Source organism: Rattus rattus, chromosome 9 (assembly GCF_011064425.1).
Source record: "Rattus rattus isolate New Zealand chromosome 9, Rrattus_CSIRO_v1, whole genome shotgun sequence".
In the NCBI taxonomy this organism is placed as follows: domain Eukaryota; kingdom Metazoa; phylum Chordata; class Mammalia; order Rodentia; family Muridae; genus Rattus; species Rattus rattus.
In genome coordinates, this window is record NC_046162.1 from 90,727,357 (window position 1) to 90,736,860 (window position 9,504).

General features: G+C 48.7%; 1 long non-coding RNA gene and 1 other non-coding gene across 2 annotated transcripts; one reads left to right on the top strand and one right to left on the bottom strand.

Moving 5' to 3' along the window:
* Positions 1–6,028: 6,028 nt before the first annotated feature.
* Positions 6,029–6,100, bottom strand: Trnat-cgu. Its single transcript has one exon. It is a non-coding gene; the product is annotated as a tRNA-Thr (tRNA).
* A 138-nt stretch (positions 6,101–6,238) lies between these two features.
* Positions 6,239–6,930, top strand: LOC116909750. Its single transcript, XR_004389094.1, has 2 exons — positions 6,239–6,442; positions 6,639–6,930. It is a non-coding gene; the product is annotated as an uncharacterized LOC116909750 (long non-coding RNA).
* Positions 6,931–9,504: the final 2,574 nt, after the last annotated feature.

The following is a 9,504-nucleotide window of genomic DNA, read 5'->3' on the forward strand; positions in this document are numbered from 1 at the left end:
ACCGGCGCCGGGAGCCCCCTGCCGGCCACCCTGCTCTCGGGTCTCACGCCGGTCGCCGAGCAGCGCCCTGCAGCGGGCCTCGACCTCCCCACCAGCAACCTAGGCCAGGCCTGCCATTGAGGGCTTCGTGGCAACCCCAGGAGATGAGACATTTAAAGTACTCAGTGTAGTTCCCGGGGAGAGAACCTCTTGAAAACTTGGGTTCTTTTAAGGGTGGGACAGAGAAGCTACAATACAGATAGGGGCAACCCAAAACTGTAGAGGCGAAGACCTAACCCACTACCTGTTTCTCTTTCTCCTTCCTCTCTGCGAGCGCTCGAAGGGTTAATTGGATGTGGCCCATCCGCAGACTTCTACCAAAATAAATCAGGGGAAGATTGATTCCAGGGGCCCTGGAGAAGTCCAAATAACCACCAAGACTGAGTTCCCTAACCACCTTCAGGTGGAAGCTTGCAGTCATTAAACTATCGTGAGACACTTCTGCTATTAGATAATTGGCTACATTCCTATCTCCTCTTTCCTGGCCCTACTATCCAATGCATGCTTTAAATCCTGTGGTGGGGCTGAGCGTTTTCTCTGCATGTGGCACCGAGATTTCTCATTTAGGAACAGACAGATGCTCTGAGGCAGGTGCTTGAGGGCAAAAGGCTCCACGATGGGTGCAGGCTTCAGGCTTCTGTAATCCCTACGATTTCAGAGCCCGGAGTAGAATGGAGAATACCCCAGCATGGCTGGTGATGCTGCCTGGGGTTCCCCCCACCCCACCCCCGTGCACCCCCACCCGTTTTATTGCTGTCTGACAAACCCTTTGGATCTGTGAGATTCAGGAGCCCAGAGGAGCCAGTGTCCTGGGGGGATAAAAGAGCAAGGATGTAATGGGTTTACCCAGGCACTGAATCCAGAGAAGCTCTCCAGAGATTAAGATTTCCTACTTGCCCCCACCCCTGCTACCCCCCTGCCCACATCAAAGGACATGGCTGGGTGGGGGGCTAATCCCATCAATGGAATCAAAGGTGGACAAGAAAGGAAATTCTGCAAATTTGGGGTAGGTTGCAAGGCCACATTACACAGGAGAAGGATGGTTGCTAGGGCTCTGGCCTTCTCCCCACATGACAGGCCCCTCCTCTCCATCACCAGCTAGTCCATAAACAGAATCCCTTGCTTCTTGGGGTGGCCCTGTAGGCAGACGGAGCACAGGAATTGGTCAAGCCAGACAGTAGGACTGGTCCTGTCTCCAGGGCCAGAAAGAGACTCAGAGAAGGTAGGAATCCCTGAAAGGTCATCACGGTCTGTTGGCCGTGTTGCAAGGGCTCCTGATGCCCCAGCACCTCCCAAGGCAGCTGCTCATGTAGGATACAGATAGGAAGGAGCATTTCCCAAACCTTGGGAGGTTAGTAAAAAACAACAAAACAAAACAGCCCTGAGAGTGTCAGTAAAAGAAAAAGCAGCAAAACAGTTTAAAATCTAATAGTTTTAAGTACTGCTGTCACCTGGTGTCCAGAGAGAGCCAAGAATCACAAAGAACCTGTGGCCATAGGTAGCATGGGGTTCCCCCCCACACACACACACACAGAGCCTTCATATCTAGCAAATTACCTTGATGTCTTCTCTTGGCCCAGATAATTTTATGAGGGAACGGACCATTTACCACAGGAAACCTCACTAGGATTATTAGGTTTGTCCACAGGTGGAACCTGTTTCACTTCACGAAGACTTTCACATGTAATTTCCTCCCCATAGGCCTCAGTTTCCACACTGGCAAGTTGAGAAGTATTCTCCTCTGTGACTTCTCCCAGCTTGACTGGACGCAGCTGCAGGGAGGGAAAGGTCATTAGCACTGACTGCTACTTGATTTTGCTGACCTTTGTTCACACAATATTGCTGCTGACCTGGGGTATAGTCACCCTACTTGGGAGTCTCTGAATGACTTTCTATGGGCAGAGGAAGTGTTTGGAAGGTCCCAGCGTCCTTGGTTGAGGGACAAGCCTTGGGCCAGAGTTCCACACGTCTCTTTTTTGCTCTGCCATTTAGAATAGATTTTTTTTAAAAAAATGGCATTGGAAATGGAACCAAGGGTCTCACTCAAGGTTGGCAAGTGCTCTAGCACTGAGTTATGTCTTCGGCTCTTAAAACATTTTTTAGAGACAGGGTCTAAGTAAATTCCATAGGCTGGCTTTGAGCATTTTTCTGTAGCCCAGGTAGTCTTGAACATTTAATCTTCCTGCTTCAGCTTCCTGAGTAATTGGGATTACAAGCCTGTGCCACTAGTCTCCTGGAGGCCTGGCTCGATGGCTGTTTTTATTAAGCCTCCTTCCCCACCCCAACCCCACCCTGTGTGTGTGTGTGTGTGTGTGTGTGTGTGTCGGTCAGTGTGACCTATTACTTTTTAGGAAGGTCATACAACTCCCCACAAGGCCATCTTCCATCAAAGCTACCTGGACTAAAGTCCAGTTCACGTCCCATGATGGGAGGAGGGGTGGCTTTGCCCGTCCACACCTGTTTCCCAGTCTTCCCAAGCATAGGACAAAAGCCTGTGTCTAGGCCTCTGGGGAGTGCAGCCTTTGACAGTGTGTCTGCATCTCCTCTTTGGATAGTGTGACTGATTCTGGTGATTTGAGGAACTACCTAGTTTTCCTGTTGTGAAGAGTTGTCTTTTCGACTAATATAGTGCCTGCTTGGCCCACAACCAGCAAAGGGATAGATGCAAAAGTCAAGTAACAGGAGAGCGAGCTTTTCTAAGAAATTTCTGCTCATCTTGTGGGGAGCTAAATCTGGGGGCTGGAGATGGAGTCCAGGGGGTAGGCTTGTCAAGCATGCACAAAAGATTGATCCCCAGTCCCATATAAAACCATCTGTGGTGGTTGGGGATTTAGCTCAGTGGTAGAGCGCTTGCCTAGGAAGCGCAAGGCCCTGGGTTCGGTCCCCAGCTCCGAAAAAAAAACAAAAAAAAAAAAAAAACAAAACCATCTGTGGTGCTGCTATGTATCCATAATCCCAGTACTGGGGAGGTGGAGACAAGGAAGGTCATGAGTTCAAGATCAGCCTCAGGTTCAAGGATAACTTGATACAGGAGTCTCTGATTCAAAAAGTAACCACAAAGGACTTTGGGTAACCCTGACACAATCCTCTTCTCTTGTCATTTCTGAGGCTGTGAAATGACCTGATTGGCTGATGGCTCAAGAATGGGCTTGGCCCTTCAGAGTCTACTACCAAAGCCATCTATAAAGAATAATTATATCGTTACTCAAAAATATATTTGTCCTGTAGGTTGTGAGGGGTGTACCAAAGGGGAGGAAAGGTGCCTCTGCCTCCTTACACAAATGACTCTGGTATTTCCAGATCAAAGACAAGGGATGAAGACAAGCATGGTGGCAAAAGCCTGTGATGGGAACTGAAGGAGGCGGGAGAAAAATCCCATTGGTTGACGACTCCTGAAAGATTCATCTATTTTGAGATAGGGAAGGGGCTGGAGAGACAGCTTAATGGTTAAGAGCATTCACGGGTCTTCCAGAGGTCCTGAGTTCAATTCCCAGTAACCATATGGTAGCTCACAACCATCTATAATGGGCTCTGATGCCTCTTCTGGGCAGATATAACACTAAAATAAAATAAATCTTTAAAAAAATACAATAAAATAAATAAATCTTTAAAAAAATACAAAACTGGGGAGGAAAAGTGGAACATTGAGGGCTCAGGCCTCTTAGACCCCAAGTCAACAAAATGAATAATTAGTGCAGGAGCAGAGACAATGGCTACTTGTGTTCACCTGATTAGAGTAGTTTAGGAATCTGATTTCTTTGTACAATGAAAGATTTGAGACGATGTCTCTCCAGGGCCAGGATATTGGAGTAAAACCCACAGCAGGCGGCGTAAGCAGTACAGTTGCTAAATTCTGTTTTTTAGTCAAATAGTTTTCTCTCACAGGAAGGAAGAGGCCTGGCAGTAAATTGTGTTGCTTTAAATTTCCTGGAGGTCGAGTTGCCCGCAAACCATTATGGCTGCACTGTGGCTCTCACACTGCAGTACAAACACTCTGTGGTTTGTTCTAGATCCTGGCTGTATCAGAGAGAGGACTGGAAGGAGAGCCTGCAGCTCTGGTCCTGCCATCAAGGAGAATTTTGACTGGATTTGGGGTGCAGGGTCACATAATTCTTATTATGGGTTCACAATGGCTAAACCTGGTGGCACAGGGGGCATTCATAAGGAAGTTGTGGAGTCCTTGAGGTCCCTGGCTTGGCTATAGGTCTCAGGCAGAAACTGAAAATCTCAGACCACAAAGCATTTATTTAGAAAAGCCCTTTTCCTTTCCTTTCTTGACAGGGTCTCATGTAACTCAGGCTGATCTCAAACTTCCTATGTAGTTGAGGATGACCCTGAACTTGTGGTGTCCCTACTGCCACCTCCACAGTGCTAGGATTACAGGTCTGTACCATCCTGTGGGGTTTATGGGGTGCTAGGGATCAAATCCAGGGCTTCCTGCATTCTAGGCAAGCAGTCTACCAACTGAGTCCCCTCCCTAACCCAGGAAGCATTTATTAGCATAGGTGTTTAGCAACTGAAGCAATGGGAGCCTGGAGTTTGTGAGGGATCCATGCAGGTTATACCATAAACTCAGCAAAGCTGTCTCCTTTCTGTACATGCCCTCCAGTAACCCCGGCCCAGCTAGACACAACTAGCTTTCAGGGTAATTGCTAGAATTCTCTGTTCTCTGCCTTACTTTAGCTCTCCTCTGACCTTGCAGACCTTGACCTGGCATCCATGCTTGACTCCTGTCTCTGCCTCTTCACCTTTGGGGAAGTGCATGCTTCCTGAGTATCTGTATGTTAACTCTTTCTGTACCTTGAACCTCTTCTACTGACTTTGATTTGTCTCATTCTCGCTCCTGTGGGGGTGGAATTCTCTGTTCCAGCTACTACAGAAAAGAAGAACCCAGCCTAGGGGTGCTGTCTCACTAGGAATGCACAGGGAGGGGCCGGAGTCAAAGCTATATCTGAGAGTACAAGACTCCTGTCCCCATCCTATCCCTAACACCTAGTCCTTCAGGCCATGGTGTTGTCAGAAACAAATCTGCTTTGTACCTTTGTACGTAGTAACAATTTTATGATACTGACACTTTCCAAAGCCAAGGGTTTCTCTTTCAGGTATGAGGCTCTTATGGAAAATACCTATATATCCTTAGTTCACCCCATGATCATGTAAGCAACAGGACCTGGGGAATGAAATATGCTTTAAGTTGGGGAGGAAGGGGGGGGAGTGATAGAGGGAGGAGCCACATTAAGAGATGAAACAAATTAAGAAATAAAGAGGTGGAGTTCTAGTCATGAAATACGAGGTATGCTAAGTGTTAACAATTGAAAATTACAAGACCTGCCATAATAACTCACGTCAGATGGGTGGACAGTTCAAGGCCAGCCTGGTCTACATAGAGAGTACCAGGATAGTTAGAATTACATTGCTATGTAGCTAGATGCTGTCTCCAAAACAGAAGCAACCAAACAAACAAACAAACAAACAAATAATGAAAAATTGCTACCCTTTAGTATAGTTTCGAAAAGAGAAGCTAGTTGATGATAGGCCACCTCAGTAATCCCAGCACGACCCAGGAGACCATATCCTAAAACAATAAACAAAGTGGGACCAGGAATCGGAAGCACCGTACGTCCTGTCACATGGATCTTTCAGAAGACTTGGGAGTGTCACAACTATCTAGGGCTGAAAAAGGTGTGAACGCCCAGGGGTGGGATGGGGGGTGGGAGGAGACGGTGATGCAGTTGGCTGAGCAGAGGAGAAAGTGGCGACACGCACGCACGTTGTAGGGAAGGAAAGCTCACAGAAAAAGGCACGACTCCTGCTGCACAATCCAAACTGGAGCTGAAGGGTAGGGGATGCGGGGAGTTCGGCAGCTGCTGTGCCGGCCTCGGCCGGTTCGTGGCCAGCAGAGGAGGGGCTAAAAGACTCGTGAACAAAAAAGTGATTGGTGTGGGAGCCGAAAACACACGGCAACAACAACATCATCGTTCCCAAACGCAGGCACGGACGGGGTTCGAACCCGCGATCTTCGGTTTACGAGACCGACGCCTTACCACTTGGCCACCGCGCCTGACAGCCGAGCTGCTAGTGGAAGCTCTCAGTGGAGGGGAGTGGTGCGGGCGGGGAGGTGGGCAGGCCCCGCCCTCTCGCCCAGGCTCCGCCTCTGCACAAAGCCCACCCACCAAACGGCTCTGACTGACGCGTCCGGTCCTCCTTCCGCTCTGCATCAGGATAGCGAGTAGTCCGGATAGCTGGTGTTCGGGCGCTCTGACGAGCAACTATCCTCTTCTCCCTCGGTCTTGGTCCGTGTCACTGAGCCGGGAGAGGCCGCAAAGATGAGCGTGAACGTCTGCGTGCCCCCCGGGGAACCAGCCCGTGGACGGCGGGGACCGGGCACGGCGCGGAGGCCCGGGTGAATAATGGAGGCCCAGAGGGCGGGGCGGGAGGGGGAGACTGCGGAGACCGCGGGAGGACCTCAGAGGGAGACCGGGATTGAGGGACAAACGGGACTTTAATCTGTTTTAGGTTTTGTTCAGTTCTAGGCGAGAAATGGGTGAGAGGTTGGGGCACCGGTGTCTCCTTGCTTTTATTGGTCCTCCATTTTGTAGACGTTTACATCATCATTTATTACTGGAGACCGAGGCTCGCGTAGCCCAGGCTGACTTCAGACTCTTTGTCGCGAAGGATGCCGTGAACTAAGAGACCTTCTTCCATCTGCCAAGGGTTGGGATTTCAGGCGTGGGCCACGTTGCCCGTTTTACCGGATGCTGGGGATCGAACCCATGATTTCGTGCGTGCTAAATTAACACAACTGAGACACATCCCTAGGTCCTAGATCTATTATTTAAATTTTAATTTTAAAAAAGTGTTTAAATTTTTAATTAAAAAAAATTTTTAGGGGTTGGGGATTTAGCTCAGTGGTAGAGCGCTTGCCTAGCAAGCACAAGGCCCTGGGTTCGGTCCCCAGCTCCGAAAAAAATATAAAAGAAAAAAAAATTTTTTTAAAGGAAATTAGGTCCCTGAATCCTAAGGCCAGCCACAGCATCTGTTACGCGGAGAGGGTGGCCCTCCTCTTGGTGCAGAGCTGTGATGCCAACAGAGCAGTTCAAGGTTCCACTTACCAGCCTTCTTAAGTGCACTCCTGTAAGTAGGACACCACAGCCCGGAAACACCCTCCAGAGGGCTCGTGGTATTGCCGGCGCTGCTATAACTAGTAAGTTCATCCTTATTTATGGGTATGACTTTTTTTTAAAAAGGTTTATTTATTATGTATACAAGCATTTGGCCTGCATGTATGGCTGCAGACCAGAAGAGGACATCAGATCCCATTACAGGTGGTTGTGAGCCACCAAGTGGTTGCTGGGAATTGAACTCAGGACTTCTGGAAGAGCAGTTAGTGCTCCTAACCTCTAAGACATCTTCTCCAGGCCCCACCCCCCACCCCTCTTTAATATAAAATTGGGGAGATTTGTAAAACCTAAAGATATCTTTATGGATATATGTTAAAAACACAAGATTTGTGATAACTGTGTTAAGTTTACATACAGTGTTAAAAATATCCTGTATAACACAACACTACAAGTGTTTTGGTTTTGTTTTTTCACTGCTGGGACTGGACTGGACTCTGGGTCCCCTGGATGGTAGACAGGTGTCCCCTACTGACCTTTATCCCCAGCACCCTCCTCACAGCTCTCTCTGTCTCTAAGAAGGTTTTTAGATTTTTACTCTATGTGTGAGTGCTTTCCTTGCATGTATGTATTCCTTGCATGTATACACCAAGTGTATGCCTGGTGCCAGCAGAGGTCCAAGGAGGGCATGGGATCCCCTGAAACTAGTAGTGGATGGTTGTGAGACCCCCACTTTGGGTGAGTGCCCCGAAAAACACTCAGGTCCTCATGAGGAATAAGTGTTTTTCTCCAGTTCTTTCTCTCTTCTGAGCCAGGTCACGCGGAGATGCCCAGGCTGGCACTCTTTAGCTCCAGGACTTGTCATCAGTCCGCTCTCCCAGGCAGGGTGACTGCTTCATTTTACACAACTGAAACCCGCCCGTTAGACACATATCCCTTCTCCACAGGCCCCTGACCACCATCGTTCTTTCTGCTTCTAAGAGGTTGGCATGTGTCTGTGGGGACACTTACTTCAGACCCTCAGCTTCCCTGTTGTAACTTCAGAAGAAGGCCCTGGCTTTGTAAGACGGAACCTCAGTCTCTCGCAGGCTCATGCCGCATTCTCTTTACCTGTCACTGCCTGGAAGACTGCCTGGTTGTCAATAATCGTCAGTGAGAAGAATGAGCAAGCTGATTTGCGATACACACTCAGAAGCAGCACTGTGGGTTTTATACTAATTTTATTTTTAAATTTTTGTTTGTTTTGAAACAGGGTCTCTCTGAAGCCCTGGCTATCCCACAAGTCTTGATTTATAGAACAGAGTGGCCTTGAACTGGCTGAGGTCTGCCTTCCTTTGCCTTCCAAATGCTGGGACTGAAGGTGTGCTCCACCGCGCCTGGCTTGTTTTTAAAGGGATCTCCACAGTTTCCATAATGGCTCCACCGTTTGAAATTCCCACCACAGCACTCAAGCACCCCTTTGCCACTTCTATCATTTTCTTGGCTTTAGAATAGTGGCCATCCTCACTGGGCTGATTACTGATGTACGTCTTTTTCCTGGACTTGCTGGCCATTTGTGTGTCCACTCAAGTCCTTTTAAAATTGGATTGTTCTTTTTGTTTGTTAGTTTAAAACATTATTAGCTCCCTGTTAACTTGTGCTGAGTGAAGTTTTGCATATGAAGAAAGGGAAGGATCCAGTCTAGCCAGCCTTCAAGGGCTACAGCAGTGGGGTGAGCTAGACACAGCCTGCAGTGAACTGAGACTGGGAAAACATAAGCCATTCTCACGGCGGAACACGGGTAATAGAGGTACCTGCTGCGGGCAGTCACAGTCCTGAGCCTTTCGGAGTAGATGAAACTGCAGAGGTGCCCAGCGTCCCTACTGTCCCTGCCGAATTTCAGTTTCTTCATCCACAAAATAGGCGTTAGCCATTAACTCTGGCCCGCATGAGTCAAAAATAGAGCAGGGAGCTGGGCATGGCAGTGCACGCCTGTAACCCTAGCGCTCTGGAGGTGGAGGCAGGAGGATTAGTCAGGAACTCAAGACCAGTGAGGGCTATTTGAGACTCAAAAATATGGAAGCAGCTGAGAGATGGTTTAGTGAGGAAAGGCGGCACCTGATGCCAGGCCTGAGTTCACAGTGGAGAGAACCACTTCCTGCAAACTGTTCTGGGCCTCCAGACACTGCAGGACACGTATACCACTGCACATGCGCACACAAAATATATGAAAGTGTGCATTTAAAGGCTGCCTCAGTTTTCACTGCTAAGGTTAGATCCCAGAGTGGGAAAGGCCAGCCAGACCCCTTTCCGTTTGGTACTAAAGCAACCTGACACGTTCCCCATTGATCAAATTTCCCAGGCACCA